We start from the raw sequence: 24007 nt of genomic DNA, 5'->3' as shown, positions 1-24007 counted from the left end.
AAGACACTTGTCATGAAATTATTTTTACAATCCACTGTTTGAGTAAATGGTTTACTATAATCTGGTAGTGTCAAAACTGTAGATGACACTAACGTTTGTTTTACTTTTACAAAAGCTTCCTCAGCTTCTTTGTTCCATTCCAACACGGTTGACATTGAAATATCATCTTTGTACATCAAATCAGAAAGTGGACTAGTCAATTCTGCATAGCAGGGAATCCATGCCCTGCAGTAATTAGTCAGTCCAAGAAATGACATCATCTGTCTTTTAGTTTGTGGTTTCGGAGCATATAAAATCGCTTCCTTCCTGTCAGACAGGATAGTACGCCCTGTGGCTGATAATTCATGTCCTAAATATTTTACTTTATCCCTACACAACTGAACTTTGTTTTTACTCACTTTTTCTAGTCTCCTTTTCTCTGCTTCCTCCTCCCAAAACGCCACTAAATCTGCCCCTATTGCTGTTTTTTTTTTCTCATAACCTTTATGTTCCTTTTCTAACCTTTCCTTCAACTTCTGAATACTAGTCAGGTTCAGTCGTCCGTCAAAGTCATGTTTATTTATCCAGGTCTCCAATTTCTTTGTTGCTTTTGGATTTTTTGCTTCCATAAATTTCCAGTCGTCAGTTGATAAATTTTCCTTATTTTTAGACGTCTTACCCCCCATTTTTATTATCCCTTGTTATAATTTGGACTTCAGACGGGGGCACACCTAGGGTGTTCTAAATCTGAAGTTTTCACTTTCTTTGGACGTGACAATTAATTTGCCGTCGTGTGGTTGATTCCTTTCACCTCCCCGTAGGAAGCGGAATCACTTGCCTTCGCTTCCACACACACGTTTGTCACTTACGTTGTCCAAAGTATTACACTCTCACACTTTTATTCTCAAAACCGGTATTACTTCGTATTAAAACAGAGGAGTCCGTACCCTCCTTCCGGAATTTCACTACGTGCGTCCCTCGCAACCGTAGAGGAGTCCGCCCTCCTCGCGGAGTTTAACTGCTTTACATTAACAGATGATTCCACGCCATCGTTTACGGAGTTTAACTGTTTATGTGATCACACTTTTATCCCCTACCGGTACGCGTATATAAAACAGAGGAGTCCGCACCCTCCTTCGGAATTTAACTACGTGCGTTCCTCGCCATCGTAGAGGAGTCCGACCTCCTTACAGAGTTTAACTGTGTTTCATTAACAGACGATTCTGTATCATCGCTTGCGGAATTTAACTGTTTATGTGATCTGATCACCACTCACTCAGTACTGTTTACAAAGAAATTTTACTCACTGACTCGACTTCCTGTCTGTCTTCTTCGGGAAAATCTCGTCAACCAGACGATGCCACCGGCGGTCGACAATTGCAGACACGATCAATCGATCGGACCTTGGCCAAGGATTTACGTCTGGACTTGGCGACCCCCGCCGGACACCTCCGGTATTGTTGAGATCCCGGACGAGCCCCCAGTCAATGTTGGGTATTTTCTCCTCCAAACATTCTTAAAACCTTTAACAAGACAAACAGAGTCAAGAACCACCAGTGAGACAGAAAGTCAAATTTATCTCGCGAGGAGTGCAGTCAGGCTGTACACCAAAGCTACACTAAAGTCTGGCCTGCGCTCCTGCTCTTTTATTGGAGAAGCCATAACCACATCATAAAACTTGTCCTAAGGGTGGGGGGGACAACGCAAGACAAGTTTCTTCCCGTGACATAAACACATACGTCAATAAGTGCAGCTGTAAGGAAAAACAGTTTCTTTCCTTTAATCTTATCGTCGAAGGTCAGCACATCCCGTTCGTTTGTTGCACTTATCATCTGTTCTGCATCTGCCTAGAGTGTCCTGTTCTTCACACTAAGCATCACATATCACAAGGCCATAAATTCACAACGGTCAAAATAACCTCCAGTTCTTTACTCCCAGTTCAGACTGACCCCAGCATGCTAAAACGAAGTTGAATAATATGTGCATTCTCAGGGTTATCTTAAGACTGGTGCAAAACAGCACAATAACATTTTCATAAGAAAGAAGACAAAGGTACAAATGTTTAACAGTGATAAAAATATATATATATATAAAATCTTTAACAGATGAACCAGATTTTTTTGACAAAATTTATTAATTGTCGCTCAGTGCTAATGCAATACCATATCATAGGAATACAATGAGGCAACGACAGGTGACTGTCGAGTGTCGACTCAGCCTTCTCATTGGATGGGGTGGGCCTGGCTGACAAGAGGGCGGGCCCACACCCATCCAGGCCCGCCCCTGGCTATGCGTAAGTGTCCAGCTCTTGTGATAACCAGAGAAAGTGCACACGATGGTCACGGATCCACAGAGCGATCCGTTTAGAAATGAAATGGTCGTTCAGCCTGTCGATGGCAGCTGGAGCGCGGCACACCCCACAGCTGCTGTGGGCCGTCCTTAAAGCGACAGTGACATCCCTTAATGTCTTTGAAGCCCATAAAATTTTCACCAAAAACCACCTGAATTTCTCGAATGGTGTCCACATGGATGTGCCTCACAGTTTCTAAAAAAAATTTGATCAAGCAAAGCAGCAGTTTCTCAGCCATTTCCCTGACAATGAAAATCCGCCGAGGGGGTGGACCACTCCTCACTCAAAGCCTGCTCACAGGCGAATGACGCAACCGACAGGCATGAAAAAAATCACGCATGCGCATGAAGGTTCAAGGTTGGCTCACGCAAGCACACGTGATTCAAATCCATGTTTCTTTTTTTTTAATAAGGTCGGATACGTTTCTAATAGACCTCATATATATATATATATATATATATATATATATATATGAGGTCACACACACATAAATGGCAATGATTCCCAACATTTCCTCATCAAACCCTTATGAAAAAGAAATGTAATTGAGGTTTTACAGCTTAAACATGAACTTTTTCACAAATAACTATAAATCTAACCAACAAACTATCAACACACATCACACTGCCTTCACTCTGATTGGTTGTCACCATGTCATATCACTTTGTATAGTAGACTTCTCATTTATTTTGGCTCCGCCTAGCTGGCGGCATATTGACCGCTTGTTGCTGTAAAACATCCATTGTGATTGAAAAAGAACAGCAGCTGGTCTCTTTGCCTGTCTCTTGTAATTAATGTGATCAAGGGGTGAAGGGGTCCCAACCATGCTTGACAGGACAAACTATGTAATGACACCATTTCCGGCAGCCATATTGTTTTTTCTGCATGATTTATTCAGTAAAATAGATGTTTTCATATCGTCAAAAATAACTCTGATTCCAATGTATTTCATATTCATATCAGCTGATATTATCAACCAGTATGACTTTATTTGTCCACAGGGTGCTGTGAAAGTGTTGTTATATGGCTGGGGGGGCCTGGCTGCCGGTTTGTTTGCCTTTTGGTTTCCTCCCAGGTGGTGTGCATTTGGGACTGAGTGGCTGTGTTGCTGAGGCTGTCAGGACCTCACCCTGATCACCTGCGACTCGTCAGGACTCACAGCTGTGGTGCATCTGGATGGATTGGAACATGTTGGCATTTAAGACTGGAGTGCACAGTGTGTATTTGCCAGAGACTCGACCTTGTGACCAGACAGGTGAGATCGTCGTCTCGGGAGCCATCTCATCAGCAGTGGATGCTGAGAACGTCCAGGTTTGATGCACAGTCTGTGAAAGAGGAGGGGGTGAGGTCTCACGCTCGTCAGCACACTTCCTGAGGTACGTCAGATTTTGTGACTAACAGTTATACAGTCAGTAAATGTGGTGTCCCTCACACCTTATTGTATTGAGCTGTTTGTTAGTCATGTATCAGCTTTCACTGCAGTGGAGTTTTGTGAACTGGATGTTCCATGCCTGCAGGTTGGGAAGCTGATCAGTAATCAAGCCAGGAAGTGTTTGCTGTTTGTACACCTTTAAGTGTTCTGTGTGTAGAGTGTGGACTCACATAATGGTTCCTTCTTTCACAGACTCGGTTGTTGCGGCCACCTGGGGGGTGTCGGCGGGGTCCTTGGGTCCGAAACAGCTTCTGGCTCCGGACCGTTAGCGCTGCTGGGAGCGCACCACGCCAGACCGCACCTTTTGTTATTATATTATCACTGTTATGTATTAAATTCCGTTAGCCTTTGAACCGTGCTCTGCTTATTTCATACTGGGTCCTTCAAACGCTGGTCGGTTCTCCGAGCTGCGTCCGACACATAACAGTAATCTCTGGCCAAACATCACGGACCCAGCGGTAGCAGAGACGGTGACGCGCCGGGAAGGCGGCAGCAGACGTTCAGTGGTTATCCGGATCAGTTGCGGGGCTCTCCGCCCGGAAGGTGCGTGTTTGAGAACCCATTACTGGATACTGATTTGTGCTCTCTTGCAGCCGTGTTCCTGTGTTTGTGCCTTATCCGTGGGTCGTGGAGGAGTGTGACTGGCGACAGCTTCGCGTCACGCTTCGACCGGATAAGAGGTGTAAACGGGAGCTGCAAGAGTGCGTTTGTAATGGGTTCACGCGCACGGCGGAGCTCTGTTAGCACGGGTCGCTGGGCTTCCTGTGTTACAGTCATAGCCCCGTTTCCCCGGATAAAAGGTAACTACTGCGTCTGTTGTATCAGCTCCGGCGTTATTTAGTTGAGCACATTTTGGTTGTGTGTTGCACTCAGCTGCGCACACAAAAGCAGCTCGTTTGTTTTTTTTCTGTCGCCCAAGGGGTTTTTTCATTTTTTGCACTCTGGTTCCCTCTTGTGGTGACTGAATCACGGTACCGTCAAGCTCTTGAGTAGGAACAGGTGTGTTCCATTTGGTTGAGCTTGACGGTATAACTCACTGATTTGTTTTGTGTTAGTTCATTTTGTGTGGGTGTTTTTGAGTTGGTTTTTGTGTGGGCTTTTATTTTTTGTTGTCCACTATTTGTCTGGGGGTGTGACCCTGTTGCCTTTGCTAAACAAGAAAAAAAAAAAAAAAAAAAAGAAAGACGGGGACCCAAACAACTGTGTGTTGGTCTGTTTTTTGTTTTTTTTTTCTTTTGTTTCTTTTTGTTTCACTTCCCCAGGGTTAGATGGAACGGTCCCCTAGGGGGTGATGGGGTGGTATTTGGGTTGTTTTTTCTCTTTGTTTTTTGTTATGCCCTCTCTTCTCCTCTGACTCCAGCCGGGTGTGCCGTAGTGTCGGCATTGCTGGAGGGGTGCAGTTAGGTTGTGCTGGGCGTTTCCCAGGTGGCCTCTGCACCCGGGAGTGGAGGGGGGGGGTTTGGGGTTTTTTTGTTTTCCCTCCCCCAGTTTCCGCCCTCAGGGTTTGACTGTGGTGTCCTCTGGGGGGGAAAGGGCGTTGGGTCCATCTAGCCGTGGACGGCCGGGGCTGGGTCCATTAGTCATGCAGGGAGGCGTCTCCTGGGGTTGACGAGTGGTCCTCTGGGGGGCGCTGGTGGTCCCCGTGGGTGACGTTGGATCCCAGAGGGACCTCGGCCGTGGTTATTACTCCTGGAGCTGGCGGGTGGCCCTCTGGGGGGTGTTGGTCCCTACGTGTCGTTTGGGGGGGAGGAGGGGGGGTCTTTTGGCATTTTTGTTTGTGAGTTTACATTTGGGTTGTTTTTCCTTTCTCCCCTTCCCTGGGGTTTGATGGGACGGTCCCCTGGGGCGGGGGGGGGTGTTTTGGTTGTTTTGTGTTATGACTAATCACACATGTTTGGTTAAAGGCTGACCGCACAGGTGTAGGAACTCCTGGCCACACCTGTGCTAAGACTGTCAGAACCAAGGGCAAAGATGCAGCCAGTTCAACCAGTCTGTTGGAGGACGAACGCAGACGCGGTTTCCAGCCATGGTCCCTGGAGGGGGGTGTTTCTCCTGGGCCAGGTGTGTGTGGTCGCCGGGAGGCTTCCCGTGAGGGTGGGGTACTGTTATATGGCTGGGGGGGCCTGGCTGCCGGTTTGTTTGCCTTTTGGATTCCTCCCAGGTGGTGTGCATTTGGGACTGAGTGGCTGTGTTGCTGAGGCTGTCAGGACCTCACCCTGATCACCTGCGACTCGTCAGGACTCACAGCTGAGGTGCATCTGGATGGATTGGAGCGTGTTGGCATTTAAGACTGGAGTGCACAGTGTGTATTTGCCAGAGACTCGACCTTGTGACCAGACGGGTGAGATCGTCGTCTTGGGAGCCATCTCATCAGCAGCGGACGCTGAGAATGTCCAGGTTTGATGCACAGTCTGTGAAAGAGGAGGGGGTGAGGTCTCACGCTCGTCAGCACACTTCCTGAGGTACGTCAGATTTTGTGACTAACAGTTATACAGTCAGTAAATGTGGTGTCCCTCACACCTTATTGTATTGAGCTGTTTGTTAGTCATGTATCAGCTTCCACTGCAGTGGAGTTTTGTGAACTAGATGTTCCATGCCTGCAGGTTGGGAAGCTGATCAGTAATCAAGCCAGGAAGTGTTTGCTGTTTGTACACCTTTAAGTGTTCTGTGTGTAGAGTGTGGACTCACATAATGGTTCCTTCTTTCACAGACTCGGTTGTTGCGGCCACCTGGGGGGTGTCGGCGGGGTCCTTGGGTCCGAAACAGCTTCTGGCTCCGGACCGTTAGCGCTGCTGGGAGCGCACCACGCCAGGCCGCACCTTTTTGTTAATTTATCACTGTTATGTATTAAATTCAGTTAGCCTTTGTACCGTGCTCTGCTTATTTCATACTGGGTCCTTCAAACGCTGGTCGGTTCTCCGAGCTGCGTCCGACACATAACAAGTGTAGTGACACGGACCCACAACAGGGGGCGTAAATGAATGGACAATGAATGAGCCGAAAATAGAACACTTTACTGTTGTGAATGTGCACAACAAAATACAGACGATTACAGAATTTGTATGTAGTCAATCTACAAAGGTGATGTGTGGGCAGGCTCGAGGATAGAAGACGTCCATCCAGAGAGGAGCCAGAACCCACACGATTTCCACTGCCACCGAACCCGGAGAATACTGGAGCTGCCAAGTCCCGAGTCCCCAGGTGGTCACCGTCTCCGGCTGTCGGATCTGGTACTGCTGGCAGGAAGCAGAAACAATCAAGAGTGGGTGTGTGCGCACCCAGTAACACAGTCAGATCTGTTAGATTTCTCCTTTTAAAGTGGGGAAAAAAACACCTCCACCTTTATTGACAGTTCAACTCTGGTTGTCTCTGTAGTGTGATGTGACAAGTGAACGCCCTTCACTTCGTCACCACTCCGTACTCCCACAGAACAACAACAGTGAGCAGACTCCTGAAACAATATCACAGAATAGAGAAAATAATGTGTGCACGGCACAATCATGGCTGAGGTATTACCTTCTTCACTTGAAGATATCTCGGCAGCGAGGTGGAGATGTCATCCGGCTTTATGGAGTGGTTGATAGATGACAGCTGTTGGAGATGATGGACAGCTGTCCTGAAGAGGCGGCAGCACCCTCTCGCAGGGCGCCCTCTGGTGGAGGCCAGCAGTACCTCCTCTTCAGCGGCCCACACAACACAGGGACAAATATACAAGCAGCATGTAAAGTAACATATAAATAATAGAGCATTTCATATTAGCTCCACGTCTTCCAGCTGCAACACTAAAGTGATGAACACATGAATGCATCAGTGATGATAATGCAATAATATAATATCGTCACCTTCCTAAAATAATGGTCTAAGTCATGTTTTGGAAAATATGACTTAGGCCATTATTTTAGGAGAGTGACGAATGTATGATTTCTGATCCTCATATGATCTTTGTTTGGTACCAGATGAAGAGGAGATGCTGGTTTTGGATTTGTTGAAGTCTGATTCTTCTTCTTGTCCAGTTTGTGTCCTGGTGATCCGGAGGCATCACTTTCCTGACGTCACTGATTTCATTTGATTTCAGCTGCGATGAAAACAGGAATATTTCTGCAGATGCTTCACTTCAGTTTGTGGTTTATAGAAACGTGACATGTGTCACAGTGCTACAGGCTGTCCTGTTTTAAGTTGAGCACTTTACAAATGGTTTCTCCTTAAAGTTCTGCATAAAAGATCAATTATCATTATTATTGTTATTATTATTATTATTAGGAAGAAGATGTAAAATAAATGGTAAATGGATTGCATTTATATACCACTTTTCCATCTGCATCAGACACTCAAAGCGCTTTACAATAATGCCTCACATTCACCCTGATGCCCACTACACACCAGGAGCAACTGGGGGATTAAGGACTTTGCCCAAAGGCCCTTAGTAATTTTCCGGTCAGGCTGGGACTTGAACCGAGGATCCTCTGGTCTCAAGCCCAATGCTTAACCACTAGACCATCACCTCCCCTGGGCTGGTTTTTGCCTGATGTTTGTCCTGATTTTCTTTGTTATTCATAGTACATTCTGTTGTTCTTTTCTGGTAAATTCTGGAGAGCCGTCAGTTGTTTTTGAGTTACTGAATAACTGACCTGTTAAATAATGTCTCAGTCACTGTGCTTGTTTCAGTACCTTAATAAATTACACAGTCAAAAAATAACTAAAAGCTGAACAACTGTAAATAAAGTGTTTCTGCAGAATATTTGTTCATGTGTTCCATTAAAATAATATGCGTTTAATTAATCCTGTAGGTTCAGTTTTTTCTTCTTGTAGTTTGTACGCGTATTTTTTGGGGTTTTGTGTTGAATGTAACCGATTACAATGTCAGTGAAGTAAAAGTATTTTCTTAAAGTAAATGTGACTGTGTGTAAACAGCAATAAAGTTTGAGGTCATTTGGAGCCAAAATGTTTGAACTTCTCTCATAAAAGTTTAAAATAAACACAAAGATAATTAAGGACATTTTCCATTTAAATGGTTTTAATTAAATCAGCAAACAGTCACATGTTGTTGACTGAAGCTCAGCTACTCAGATTCAGGGTGACCTTTGACATCAGGTCTGTTTGCAGTACATGCTGGGTACGGTGTGGGTTTACGGTTTGACGCTGCAGCTACTTGGATCAATTTTAGGAGCCGAGTGAAGTCAGAAGGTAAGAATTTTATTTTCAGTTTCATATTAAATATCAGCATGTGATTTAAAACTGATCTCTGATCCTTTGAATCATCACAATGTTGACATGAACATTTCTGTCATTTTCCAAAGAACAAGAAAACAAGTGAATTTAAATCACCTCCGAGTTTAAAGCTCATATTTAGTGAGAATTTAAAAAAATATTCTTTTATTAGTCCTGCATGGGTAAATTTTACAGTGTCACAGCAGCAGTGATAAAAGAGCTGTGAAACAGAAGGAGAGAGTAAAGTGTGCGCAGAGAACAAATAATACCTTGATATGACAAATATGCAGTGTAAAAAAAAAACACAGTATACAGTAATGTAGTGGAACGGGACAGTGCAGGGACATGTGACTGGAGTACAGATATACAGTAACTTTCAGTGCAGGGACGACCAATCTGTACTTTATCATAGTGGGTCAGGGGGAGGAGGCGTAAATGGGGGTCTCTGGCATTATTTACTGGTCTACCTGTGGACGGAAAGAAGCTGTTTTGGTCCTGATGGACCTCAGCCGTCTGCCAGAGGGGAGGGTGACAAAAAGTTTGTGTCCTGGGTGAGGGATCGGCCACTATCTTTCTTGCTGGCCTCAGGGCTCTGGAGGTGTACAGGTCCTGTAGGGATGGCACACTGCAGTCCATCACCTTCTCTGTTGCGTGGATGATACGCTGCAGTCTGCTCTTGTCCTTAGCAGTGGCAACAGCATACCAGACGGTGATGGAGGAGGAGTTGACGGACTCAGTGGCAGGGTAGAAGTTCACCATCTATATACTGACATCAACAAGTAGTGCAACAGCCGTAGAGCAGGAGCGAAAAACACTCACAAATACAGCACAATGTAAACAACTGGAACAACAGCTGTAGACCAGGAGCGAAAAACACAACTCCAGCACAATGTCAACAAGACATCAACAACTGGAGCAACAGCCATAGAACAGGAGCAAAAAACACTCACAACTACAGCACAATGTCAACAAGACATCAACAACTAGAGCAACAGCCGTAGAGCAGGAGTGAAAAACACTCACAACTACAGCACAATGTCAACAAGACATCAACAACTAGAGAAACAGCTGTAGAGCAGGAGTGAAAAACACAACTACAGCACAATGTCAACAACTGGAGCAACAGCCATAGAGCAGGAGCGAAAAACACAACTACAGCACAATGTCAACAAGACATCAACAACTAGAGAAACAGCCATAGAGCAGGAGTGAAAAACACTCACAACTACAGCACAATGTCAACAAGACATCAACAACTAGAGAAACAGCCGTAGAGCAGGAGTGAAAAACACTCACAACTACAGCACAATGTCAACAACTGGAGCAACAGCCATAGAGCAGGAGCAAAAAACACAACTACAGCACAATGTCAACAAGACATCAACAACTAGAGAAACAGCCGTAGAGCAGGAGTGAAAAACACTCACAACTACAGCACAATGTCAACAAGACATCAACAACTAGAGAAACAGCCGTAGAGCAGGAGTGAAAAACACAACTACAGCACAATGTCAACAATTGGAGCAACAGCCATAGAGCAGGAGCGAAAAACACTCACAACTACAGCACAATGTCAACAAGACATCAACAACTAGAGAAACAGCCGTAGAGCAGGAGTGAAAAACACAACTACAGCACAATGTCAACAATTGGAGCAACAGCCATAGAGCAGGAGCGAAAAACACTCACAACTACAGCACAATGTCAACAAGACGTCAACAACTAGAGCAACAGCCGTAGAGCAGGAGTGAAAAACAGTCATAACTACAGCACAATGTCAACAACTGGAGCAACAGCCGTAGAGCAGGAGTGAAAAACAGTCATAACTACAGCACAATGTCAACAAGACGTTAACAACTGGAGCAACAGTCGTAGAGCAGGAGTGAAAAAAACTCACAACTACAGCACAGTGTCAACAAGACATCAACAACTAGAGAAACAGCGGTAGAGCAGGAGCAAAAAACACTCACAACTACAGCACAGTGTCAACAAGACATCAACAACTAGAGAAACAGCCGTAGAGCAGGAGTGAAAAACACTCATAACTACAGCACAATGTCAACAAGAGGTCAACAACTAGAGCAACAGCCGTAGAGCAGGAGTGAAAAACACTCACAACTACAGCACAATGTCAACAAGACGTCAACAACTAGAGCAACAGCCGTAGAGCAGGAGTGAAAAACACTCACAACTACAGCACAATGTCAACAAGACATCAACAACTAGAGAAACAGCCGTAGAGCAGGAGTGAAAAAAACTCACAACTACAGCACAATGTCAACAAGACATCAACAACTAGAGAAACAGCCGTAGAGCAGGAGCAAAAACACTCACAACTACAGCACAGTGTCAACAAGACATCAACAACAAGAGAAACAGCCGTAGAGCAGGAGTGAAAAACACTCACAACTACAGCACAGTGTCAACAAGACATCAACAACTAGAGAAACAGCCGTAGAGCAGGAGTGAAAAACACTCATAACTACAGCACAATGTCAACAACTGGAGCAACAGCCGTAGAGCAGGAGCAAAAAACACTCACAACTACAGCACAGTGTCAACAAGACATCAACAACTAGAGAAACAGCCGTAGAGCAGGAGTGAAAAACACAACTACAGCACAATGTCAACAACTGGAGCAACAGCCATAGAGCAGGAGCGAAAAAGACTCACAACTACAGCACAATGTCAACAAGATGTCAACAACTAGAGCAACAGCCGTAGAGCAGGAGTGAAAAACAGTCATAACTACAGCACAATGTCAACAAGACGTCAACAACTGGAGCAACAGTCGTAGAGCAGGAGTGAAAAACAGTCATAACTACAGCACAATGTCAACAAGACGTCAACAACTGGAGCAACAGTCGTAGAGCAGGAGTGAAAAACAGTCATAACTACAGCACAATGTCAACAAGACGTCAACAACTGGAGCAACAGCCGTAGAGCAGGAGTGAAAAACAGTCATAACTACAGCACAATGTCAACAAGATGTCAACAACTGGAGCAACAGTCGTAGAGCAGGAGCGAAAAAACACTCACAACTACAGCACAATGTCAACAAGACGTCAACAACTGGAGCAACAGCCGTAAAGCAGGAGCAAAAAACACTCACAACTACAGCACAATGTCAACAACTGGAACAACAGCCATAGAGCAGGAGCGAAAAACACTCACAACTACAGCACAATGTCAACAAGACTTCAACAACTGGAGCAACATCCATAGAGCAGGAGCGAAAAACACTCACAACTACAGCACAATGTCAGCAAGCCTTCATCAACTGGAGCAACATCCGTAGAGCAGGAGCAAAAAACACTCACAACTACAGCACAATGTCAACAACTGGAGCAACAGCTGAAGAGCAGGAGCAAAAAACACTCACAACTACAGCACAATATCAACAAGATGTCAACAACTGGAGCAACAGCCGTAAAGCAGGAGCAAAAAACACTCACAAGTACAGCACAATGTCAACAACTGGAACAACAGCCATAGAGCAGGAGCGCAAAACACTCACAACTACAGCACAATATCAACAAGATATCAACAACTGGAGCAACATCCGTAGAGCAGGAGCGAATAACACTCACAAGTACAGCACAATGTCAACAACTGGAACAACAGCCATAGAGCAGGAGCGCAAAACACTCACAAGTACAGCACAATGTCAACAACTGGAACAACAGCCGTAGAGCAGGAGCGAAAAACACTCACAACTACAGCACAATGTCAACAAGATATCAACAACTGGAGCAACAGCTGTAGAGCACGAGGGAAAAAACACAACTACAGCACAATGTCAACAAGACATCAACAACTGGAGCAACAGCTGTAGAGCAGGAGCGAAAAACACTCCAAACTACAGCGCAATGTCAACAAGACGTCAACAACTGGAGCAACAGCCGTATAGCAGGAGTGAAAAACACTCACAACTACGGCACAATGTCAACAAGACGTCAACAACTGGAGCAACAGCCATAGAGCAGGAGCGACAAACACTTACAACTAAAGCAGAGTGTCAGCAAGACATCAACAACTAGAGCAACAGCCGTAGAGCAGGAGTGAAAAACACTCAACTACAGCACAATATCAACAACTAACAAAAAACACTCACAACTACAGCACAATGTTAAAAACTGGCGCAACAGCCATAGAGCAGGAGCAAAAAACACTCACAACTACAACACAATGTCAACAAGACGTCAACAACTGGAGCAACAGCCGTAAAGCAGGAGCAAAAAACACTCACAACTACAGCACAATGTCAACAAGACATCAACAACTGGAGCAACATCCGTAGAGCAGGAGCGAAAAACACTCACAACTACAGCACAATGTCAACAAGACGTCAACAACTGGAGCAACAGCCGTAAAGCAGGAGCAAAAAACACTCACAACTACAGCACAATGTCAACAAGACATCAACAACTGGAGCAACATCCGTAGAGCAGGAGCGAAAAACACTCACAACTACAGCACAATGTCAACAAGACGTCAACAACTGGAGCAACAGCCGTAAAGCAGGAGCAAAAAACACTCACAACTACAGCACAATGTCAACAAGACATCAACAACTGGAGCAACAGCCGTAAAGCAGGAGCAAAAAACACTCACAACTACACCACAATGTCAACAAGACATCAACAACTGGAGCAACATCCGTAGAGCAGGAGCAAAAAACACTCACAACTACAGCACAATGTTAACAACTGGCGCAACAGCCATAGAGCAGGAGCAAAAAACACTCACAACTACAACACAATGTCAACAAGACGTCAACAACTGGAGCAACAGCCGTAAAGCAGGAGCAAAAAACACTCACAACTACAGCACAATGTCAACAAGACATCAACAACTGGAGCAACATCCGTAGAGCAGGAGCGAAAAACACTCACAAGTACAGCACAATGTCAACAACTGGAACAACAGCCGTAGAGCAGGAGCGCAAAACACTCACAAGTACAGCACAATGTCAACAACTGGAACAACAGCCGTAGAGCAGGAGCGAAAAACACTCACAACTACAGCACAATGTCAACAAGATATCAACAACTGGAGCAACATCCGTAGAGCAGGAGCGAAAAACACTCACAACTAAAGCAGAGTGTCAGCAAGACATCAACAACTAGAGCAACAGCCGTAGAGCAGGAGTGAAAAACACTCAACTACAGCACAATATCAACAACTAACAAAAAACACTCACAACTACAGCACAATGTTAAAAACTGGCGCAACAGCCATAGAGCAGGAGCAAAAAACACTCACAACTACAACACAATGTCAACAAGACGTCAACAACTGGAGCAACAGCCGTAAAGCAGGAGCAAAAAACACTCACAACTACAGCACAATGTCAATAAGACATCAACAACTGGAGCAACATCCGTAGAGCAGGAGTGAAAAACACTCACAACTACGGCACAATGTCAACAAGACGTCAACAACTGGAGCAACAGCCATAGAGCAGGAGCGACAAACATTTACAACTAAAGCAGAGTGTCAGCAAGACATCAACAACTAGAGCAACAGCCGTAGAGCAGGAGTGAAAAACACTCAACTACCAGCAGGATCAACAAAAACACTCACAACTACAGCACAATGTTAACAACTGGCGCAACAGCCGTAGAGCAGGAGCAAAAAACACTCACAACTACAACACAATGTCAACAAGACGTCAACAACTGGAGCAACAGCCGTAAAGCAGGAGCAAAAAACACTCACAACTACAGCACAATGTCAACAATACATCAACAACTGGAGCAACATCCGTAGAGCAGGAGCGAAAAAACACTCACAAGTATAGCACAATGTCAACTACTGGAGCAACAGCCATAGAGCAGGAGCAAAAAACACTCACAACTACAGCACAATGTCAACAAGACATCAACAACTGGAGCAACAGCCGTAGAACAGGAGCGAAAAACACTCACAACTCCAGCACAATGTCAACAAAACATCAACAAGTAGTGCAACAGCCGTAGAGCAGGAGCGAAAAACACTCACAACTACAGCACAATGTCAACAAGACATCCACAACTGGAGCAACATCCGTAGAGCAGGAGCGAAAAACACTCACAAGTACAGCACAATGTCAACAACTGGAACAACAGCCGTAGAGCAGGAGCGAAAAACACTCACAACTACAGCACAATGTCAACAAGATATCAACAACTGGAGCAACATCCGTAGACCAGGAGCGAAAAACACTCACAAGTACAGCACAATGTCAACAACTGGAACAACAGCCGTAGAGCAGGAGCGAAAAACACTCACAACTACAGCACAATGTCAACAAGACATCAACAACTGGAGCAACATCCGTAGAGCAGGAGCGCAAAACACTCACAAGTACAGCACAATGTCAACAACTGGAACAACAGCCGTAGAGCAGGAGCGAAAAACACTCACAACTACAGCACAATGTCAACAAGATATCAACAACTGGAGCAACAGCTGTAGAGCAGGAGCGAAAAAACACTCCAAACTACAGGGCAATGTCAACAAGACGTCAACAACTGGAGCAACAGCCGTAGAGCAGGAGCGAAAAACACTCACAACTACAGCACAATGTCAACAAGACGTCAACAACTGGAGCAACAGCCGTAGAGCAGGAGCGAAAAACACTCACAACTACGGCACAATGTCAACAACTGGAGCAACAGCCATAGAACAGGAGCGAAAAACACTCACAACTACAGCACAATGTCAACAAGACATCAACAACTGGAGCAACAGCTGTAGAGCAGGAGCAAAAAACACTCACAACTACAGCACAATGTCAACAACTGGAGCAACATCCGTAGAGCAGGAGCAAAAAACACTCACAACTACAGCACAATGTCAACAGCTGGAGCAACAGCCGTAGAGCAGGAGCAAAAAACAGTCATAACTACAGCACAATGTCAACAAGACATCAACAACTGGAGCAACAGCCGTAGAGCAGGAGAAAAAAACACTCACAACTACAGCACAATGTCAACAAGACATCAACAACTGGAGCAACATCCGTAGAGCAGGAGCAAAAAACACTCACAAGTATAGCACAATGTCAACTACTGGAGCAACAGCCATAGAGCAGGAGCAAAAAACACTCACAACTACAGCACAATGTCAACAAGACGTCAACAACTGGAGCAATAGCCGTAGAACAGGAGCGAAAAAACACTCACAACTCCAGCACAATGTCAACAAAACATCCACAACTGGAGCAACATCCGTAGAGCAGGAGCGAAAAACACTCACAAGTACAGCACAATGTCAACAACTGGAACAACAGCCGTAGAGCAGGAGCGAAAAACACTCACAACTACAGCACAATGTCAACAAGATATCAACAACTGGAGCAACATCCGTAGACCAGGAGCGAAAAACACTCACAAGTACAGCACAATGTCAACAACTGGAACAACAGCCGTAGAGCAAGAGCGAAAAACACTCACAACTACAGCACAATGTCAACAAGACATCAACAACTGGAGCAACATCCGTAGAGCAGGAGCGCAAAACACTCACAAGTACAGCACAATGTCAACAACTGGAACAACAGCCGTAGAGCAGGAGCGAAAAACACTCACAACTACAGCACAATGTCAACAAGATATCAACAACTGGAGCAACAGCCGTAGAACAGGAGCGAAAAACACTCACAACTCCAGCACAATGTCAACAAAACATCAACAAGTAGTGCAACAGCCGTAGAGCAGGAGCGAAAAACACTCACAACTACAGCACAATGTCAACAAGACATCCACAACTGGAGCAACATCCGTAGAGCAGGAGCGAAAAACACTCACAAGTACAGCACAATGTCAACAACTGGAACAACAGCCGTAGAGCAGGAGTGAAAAACACTCACAACTACAGTACAATGTCAACAAGATATCAACAACTGGAGCAACATCCGTAGACCAGGAGCGAAAAACACTCACAAGTACAGCACAATGTCAACAACTGGAACAACAGCGGTAGAGCAGGAGCGAAAAACACTCACAACTACAACACAATGTCAACAAGACATCAACAACTGGAGCAACAGCCGTAGAGCAGGAGAAAAAAACACTCACAACTACAGCACAATGTCAACAAGACATCAACAACTGGAGCAACATCCGTAGAGCAGGAGCAAAAAACATACAAGTATAGCACAATGTCAACTACTGGAGCAACAGCCATAGAGCAGGAGCAAAAAACACTCACAACTACAGCACAATGTCAACAAGACGTCAACAACTGGAGCAATAGCCGTAGAACAGGAGCGAAAAACACTCACAACTCCAGCACAATGTCAACAAAACATCAACAAGTAGTGCAACAGCCGTAGAGCAGGAGCGAAAAACACTCACAACTACAGCACAATGTCAACAAGACATCCACAACTGGAGCAACATCCGTAGAGCAGGAGCGAAAAACACTCACAAGTACAGCACAATGTCAACAACTGGAACAACAGCCGTAGAGCAGGAGCGAAAAACACTCACAACTACAGCACAATGTCAACAAGATATCAACAACTGGAGCAACATCCGTAGACCAGGAGCGAAAAACACTCACAAGTACAGCACAATGTCAACAACTGGAACAACAGCCGTAGAGCAGGAGCGAAAAACACTCACAACTACAGCACAATGTCAACAAGACATCAACAACTGGAGCAACATCCATAGAGCAGGAGCGCAAAACACTCACAACTACAGCACAATGTCAACAAGATATCAACAACTGGAGCAACAGCCGTAGAACAGGAGCGAAAAACACTCACAACTCCAGCACAATGTCAACAAAACATCAACAAGTAGTGCAACAGCCGTAGAGCAGGAGCGAAAAACACTCACAAGTATAGCACAATGTCAACTACTGGAGCAACAGCCATAGAGCAGGAGCAAAAAACACTCACAACTACAGCACAATGTCAACAAGACGTCAACAACTGGAGCAACAGCCGTAGAACAGGAGCGAAAAACACTCACAACTCCAGCACAATGTCAACAAAACATCAACAACTGGAGCAACAGCCGTAAAGCAGGAGCAAAAAACACTCACAACTACAGCACAATGTCAACAATACATCAACAACTGGAGCAACATCCGTAGAGCAGGAGCAAAAAACACTCACAAGTATAGCACAATGTCAACTACTGGAGCAACAGCCATAGAGCAGGAGCAAAAAACACTCACAACTACAGCACAATGTCAACAAGACGTCAACAACTGGAGCAACAGCCGTAGAACAGGAGCGAAAAACACTCACAACTCCAGCACAATGTCAACAAAACATCAACAAGTAGTGCAACAGCCGTAGAGCAGGAGCGAAAAACACTCACAACTACAGCACAATGTCAACAAGACATCCACAACTGGAGCAACATCCGTAGAGCAGGAGCGAAAAACACTCACACGTACAGCACAATGTCAACAACTGGAACAACAGCCGTAGAGCAGGAGCGAAAAACACTCACAACTACAGCACAATGTCAACAAGATATCAACAACTGGAGCAACATCCGTAGACCAGGAGCGAAAAACACTCACAAGTACAGCACAATGTCAACAACTGGAACAACAGCCGTAGAGCAGGAGCGAAAAAACACTCACAACTACAGCACAATGTCAACAAGACATCAACAACTGGAGCAACATCCGTAGAGCAGGAGCGCAAAACACTCACAAGTACAGCACAATGTCAACAACTGGAACAACAGCCGTAGAGCAGGAGCGAAAAACACTCACAACTACAGCACAATGTCAACAAGATATCAACAACTGGAGCAACAGCTGTAGAGCAGGAGCGAAAAACACTCCAAACTACAGGGCAATGTCAACAAGACGTCAACAATTGGAGCAACAGCCGTAGAGCAGGAGCGAAAAACACTCACAACTACAGCACAATGTCAACAAGACGTCAACAACTGGAGCAACAGCCGTAGAGCAGGAGCGAAAAACACTCACAACTACGGCACAATGTCAACAACTGGAGCAACAGCCATAGAGCAGGAGCGGAAAAACACTCACAACTACAGCACAATGTCAACAAGACTTCAACAACTGGAGCAACAGCTGTAGAGCAGGAGCAAAAAACACTCACAACTACAGCACAATGTCAACAACTGGAGCAACATCCGTAGAGCAGGAGCAAAAAACACTCACAACTACAGCACAATGTCAACAGCTGGAGCAACAGCCGTAGAGCAGGAGCAAAAAACAGTCATAACTACAGCACAATGTCAACAAGACATCAACAACTGGAGCAACAGCCGTAGAGCAGGAGAAAAAAACACTCACAACTACAGCACAATGTCAACAAGACATCAACAACTGGAGCAACATCCGTAGAGCAGGAGCAAAAAACACTCACAAGTATAGCACAATGTCAACTACTGGAGCAACAGCCATAGAGCAGGAGCAAAAAACACTCACAACTACAGCACAATGTCAACAAGACGTCAACAACTGGAGCAATAGCCGTAGAACAGGAGCGAAAAACACTCACAACTCCAGCACAATGTCAACAAAACATCCACAACTGGAGCAACATCCGTAGAGCAGGAGCGAAAAACACTCACAAGTACAGCACAATGTCAACAACTGGAACAACAGCCGTAGAGCAGGAGCGAAAAACACTCACAACTACAGCACAATGTCAACAAGATATCAACAACTGGAGCAACATCCGTAGACCAGGAGCGAAAAACACTCACAAGTACAGCACAATGTCAACAACTGGAACAACAGCCGTAGAGCAGGAGCGAAAAACACTCACAACTACAGCACAATGTCAACAAGACATCAACAACTGGAGCAACATCCGTAGAGCAGGAGCGCAAAACACTCACAAGTACAGCACAATGTAAACAACTGGAACAACAGCCGTAGAGCAGGAGCGAAAAACACTCACAACTACAGCACAATGTCAACAAGATATCAACAACTGGAGCAACAGCCGTAGAACAGGAGCGAAAAACACTCACAACTCCAGCACAATGTCAACAAAACATCAACAAGTAGTGCAACAGCCGTAGAGCAGGAGCGAAAAACACTCACAACTACAGCACAATGTCAACAAGACATCCACAACTGGAGCAACATCCGTAGAGCAGGAGCGAAAAACACTCACAAGTACAGCACAATGTCAACAACTGGAACAACAGCCGTAGAGCAGGAGCGAAAAACACTCACAACTACAGCACAATGTCAACAAGATATCAACAACTGGAGCAACATCCGTAGACCAGGAGCGAAAAACACTCACAAGTACAGCACAATGTCAACAACTGGAACAACAGCGGTAGAGCAGGAGCGAAAAACACTCACAACTACAACACAATGTCAACAAGACATCAACAACTGGAGCAACAGCCGTAGAGCAGGAGAAAAAAACACTCACAACTACAGCACAATGTCAACAAGACATCAACAACTGGAGCAACATCCGTAGAGCAGGAGCAAAAAACACACAAGTATAGCACAATGTCAACTACTGGAGCAACAGCCATAGAGCAGGAGCAAAAAACACTCACAACTACAGCACAATGTCAACAAGACGTCAACAACTGGAGCAATAGCCGTAGAACAGGAGCGAAAAACACTCACAACTCCAGCACAATGTCAACAAAACATCAACAAGTAGTGCAACAGCCGTAGAGCAGGAGCGAAAAACACTCACAACTACAGCACAATGTCAACAAGACATCAACAACTGGAGCAACATCCGTAGAGCAGGAGCGAAAAACACTCACAAGTACAGCACAATGTCAACAACTGGAACAACAGCCGTAGAGCAGGAGCGAAAAACACTCACAACTACAGCACAATGTCAACAAGATATCAACAACTGGAGCAACATCCGTAGAGCAGGAGCGAAAAACACTCACAAGTACAGCACAATGTCAACAACTGGAACAACAGCCGTAGAGCAGGAGCGAAAAACACTCACAACTACAGCACAATGTCAACAAGACATCAACAACTGGAGCAACATCCATAGAGCAGGAGCGCAAAACACTCACAACTACAGCACAATGTCAACAAGATATCAACAACTGGAGCAACAGCCGTAGAACAGGAGCGAAAAAACACTCACAACTCCAGCACAATGTCAACAAAACATCAACAAGTAGTGCAACAGCCGTAGAGCAGGAGCGAAAAACACTCACAACTACAGCACAATGTCAACAAGACATCCACAACTGGAGCAACATCCGTAGAGCAGGAGCGAAAAACACTCACAAGTACAGCACAATGTCAACAACTGGAACAACAGCCGTAGAGCAGGAGCAAAAAACACTCACAACTACAACACAATGTCAACAAGACATCAACAACTGGAGCAACATCCGTAGAGCAGGAGCGCAAAACACTCACAAGTACAGCACAATGTCAACAACTGGAACAACAGCCGTAGAGCAGGAGCGAAAAACACTCACAACTACAGCACAATGTCAACAAGATATCAACAACTGGAGCAACAGCTGTAGAGCAGGAGCGAAAAACACTCCAAACTACAGGGCAATGTCAACAAGACGTCAACAATTGGAGCAACAGCCGTAGAGCAGGAGCGAAAAACACTCACAACTACAGCACAATGTCAACAAGACGTCAACAACTGGAGCAACAGCCGTAGAGCAGGAGCGAAAAACACTCACAACTACGGCACAATGTCAACAACTGGAGCAACAGCCACAGAGCAGGAGCGGAAAAACACTCACAACTACAGCACAATGTCAACAAGATGTCAACAACTGGAGCAACATCCGTAGAGCAGGAGCAAAAAACACACAACTACAGCACAATGTCAACAAGACTTCAACAACTGGAGCAACATCCGTAGAGCAGGAGCAAAAAACACAACTACAGCACAATGTCAACAGCTGGAGCAACAGCCGTAGAGCAGGAGCAAAAAACAGTCATAACTACAGCACAATGTCAACAAGACATCAACAACTGGAGCAACATCCGTAGAGCAGGAGCAAAAAACACTCACAAGTATAGCACAATGTCAACTACTGGAGCAACAGCCATAGAGCAGGAGCAAAAAACACTCACAACTACAGCACAATGTCAACAAGACGTCAACAACTGGAGCAACAGCCGTAGAACAGGAGCGAAAAAACACTCACAACTCCAGCACAATGTCAACAAAACATCAACAGTAGTGCAACAGCCGTAGAGCAGGAGCGAAAAAACACTCACAACTACAGCACAATGTCAACAAGACATCCACAACTGGAGCAACATCCGTAGAGCAGGAGCGAAAAACACTCACAAGTACAGCACAATGTCACCAACTGGAACAACAGCCGTAGAGCAGGAGCGAAAAACACTCACAACTACAGCACAATGTCAACAAGATATCAACAACTGGAGCAACATCCGTAGACCAGGAGCGAAAAACACTCACAAGTACAGCACAATGTCAACAACTGGAACAACAGCCGTAGAGCAGGAGCGAAAAACACTCACAACTACAGCACAATGTCAACAAGACATCAACAACTGGAGCAACATCCGTAGAGCAGGAGCGCAAAACACTCACAAGTACAGCACAATGTCAACAACTGGAACAACAGCCACAGAGCAGGAGCGGAAAAAACACTCACAACTACAGCACAATGTCAACAAGATGTCAACAACTGGAGCAACATCCATAGAGCAGGAGCAAAAAACACACAACTACAGCACAATGTCAACAAGACTTCAACAACTGGAGCAACATCCGTAGAGCAGGAGCAAAAAACACAACTACAGCACAATGTCAACAGCTGGAGCAACAGCCGTAGAGCAGGAGCAAAAAACAGTCATAACTACAGCACAATGTCAACAAGACGTCAACAACTGGAGCAACATCCGTAGAGCAGGAGCGAAAAACACTCACAACTACAGCACAATGTCAACAAGACATCCACAACTGGAGCAACATCCGTAGAGCAGGAGCGAAAAACACTCACAAGTACAGCACAATGTCACCAACTGGAACAACATCCGTAGACCAGGAGCGAAAAACACTCACAAGTACAGCACAATGTCAACAACTGGAACAACAGCCGTAGAGCAGGAGCGAAAAACACTCACAACTACAGCACAATGTCAACAAGACATCAACAACTGGAGCAACATCCGTAGAGCAGGAGCGCAAAACACTCACAAGTACAGCACAATGTCAACAACTGGAACAACAGCCGTAGAGCAGGAGCGAAAAACACTCACAACTACAGCACAATGTCAACAAGATATCAACAACTGGAGCAACAGCTGTAGAGCAGGAGCGAAAAACACTCCAAACTACAGGGCAATGTCAACAAGACGTCAACAATTGGAGCAACAGCCGTAGAGCAGGAGCGAAAAACACTCACAACTACAGCACAATGTCAACAAGACGTCAACAACTGGAGCAACAGCCGTAGAGCAGGAGCGAAAAACACTCACAACTACGGCACAATGTCAACAACTGGAGCAACAGCCACAGAGCAGGAGCGGAAAAACACTCACAACTACAGCACAATGTCAACAACTGGAGCAACAGCCACAGAGCAGGAGCGGAAAAACACTCACAACTACAGCACAATGTCAACAAGATGTCAACAACTGGAGCAACATCCGTAGAGCAGGAGCAAAAAACACACAACTACAGCACAATGTCAACAAGACTTCAACAACTGGAGCAACATCTGTAGAGCAGGAGCAAAAAACACTCACAACTACAGCACAATGTCAACAGCTGGAGCAACAGCCGTAGAGCAGGAGCAAAAAACAGTCATAACTACAGCACAATGTCAACAAGACATCAACAACTGGAGCAACAGCCGTAGAGCAGGAGTGAAAAACAGTCATAACTACAGCACAATGTCAACAAGACATCAACAACTGGAGCAACATCCGTAGAGCAGGAGCAAAAACACTCACAACTACAGCACAATGTCAACAACTGGAGCAACATCCGTAGAGCAGGAGCAAAAAACACACAACTACAGCACAATTTCAACAAGATGTCAACAACTGGAGCAACATCCGTAGAGCAGGAGCAAAAAACACAACTACAGCACAAT

The 24007-nt window shown here is 45.2% G+C and overlaps 1 protein-coding gene across 1 annotated transcript in view; it reads left to right on the top strand.

Annotated features, from left to right (window-relative positions):
• Window positions 1-8922: 8922 nt before the first annotated feature.
• Window positions 8923-24007, top strand: part of LOC117515176 (5-hydroxyisourate hydrolase-like) — a 79907-nt gene continuing 64822 nt past the window's right edge. The window contains exon 1 of the mRNA XM_034175648.1: window positions 8923-8945. The gene's annotated coding sequence lies outside the window, so the exon portion shown is untranslated. The remainder of the gene's footprint in view (window positions 8946-24007) is intronic.

The sequence above is a fragment of the Thalassophryne amazonica genome, chromosome 8, assembly GCF_902500255.1.
Source record: "Thalassophryne amazonica chromosome 8, fThaAma1.1, whole genome shotgun sequence".
NCBI lineage: Eukaryota > Metazoa > Chordata > Actinopteri > Batrachoidiformes > Batrachoididae > Thalassophryne > Thalassophryne amazonica.
The sequence above is the reverse complement of the archived record's forward strand: the minus strand, read 5'-3'. Positions and strand labels throughout refer to the sequence as shown.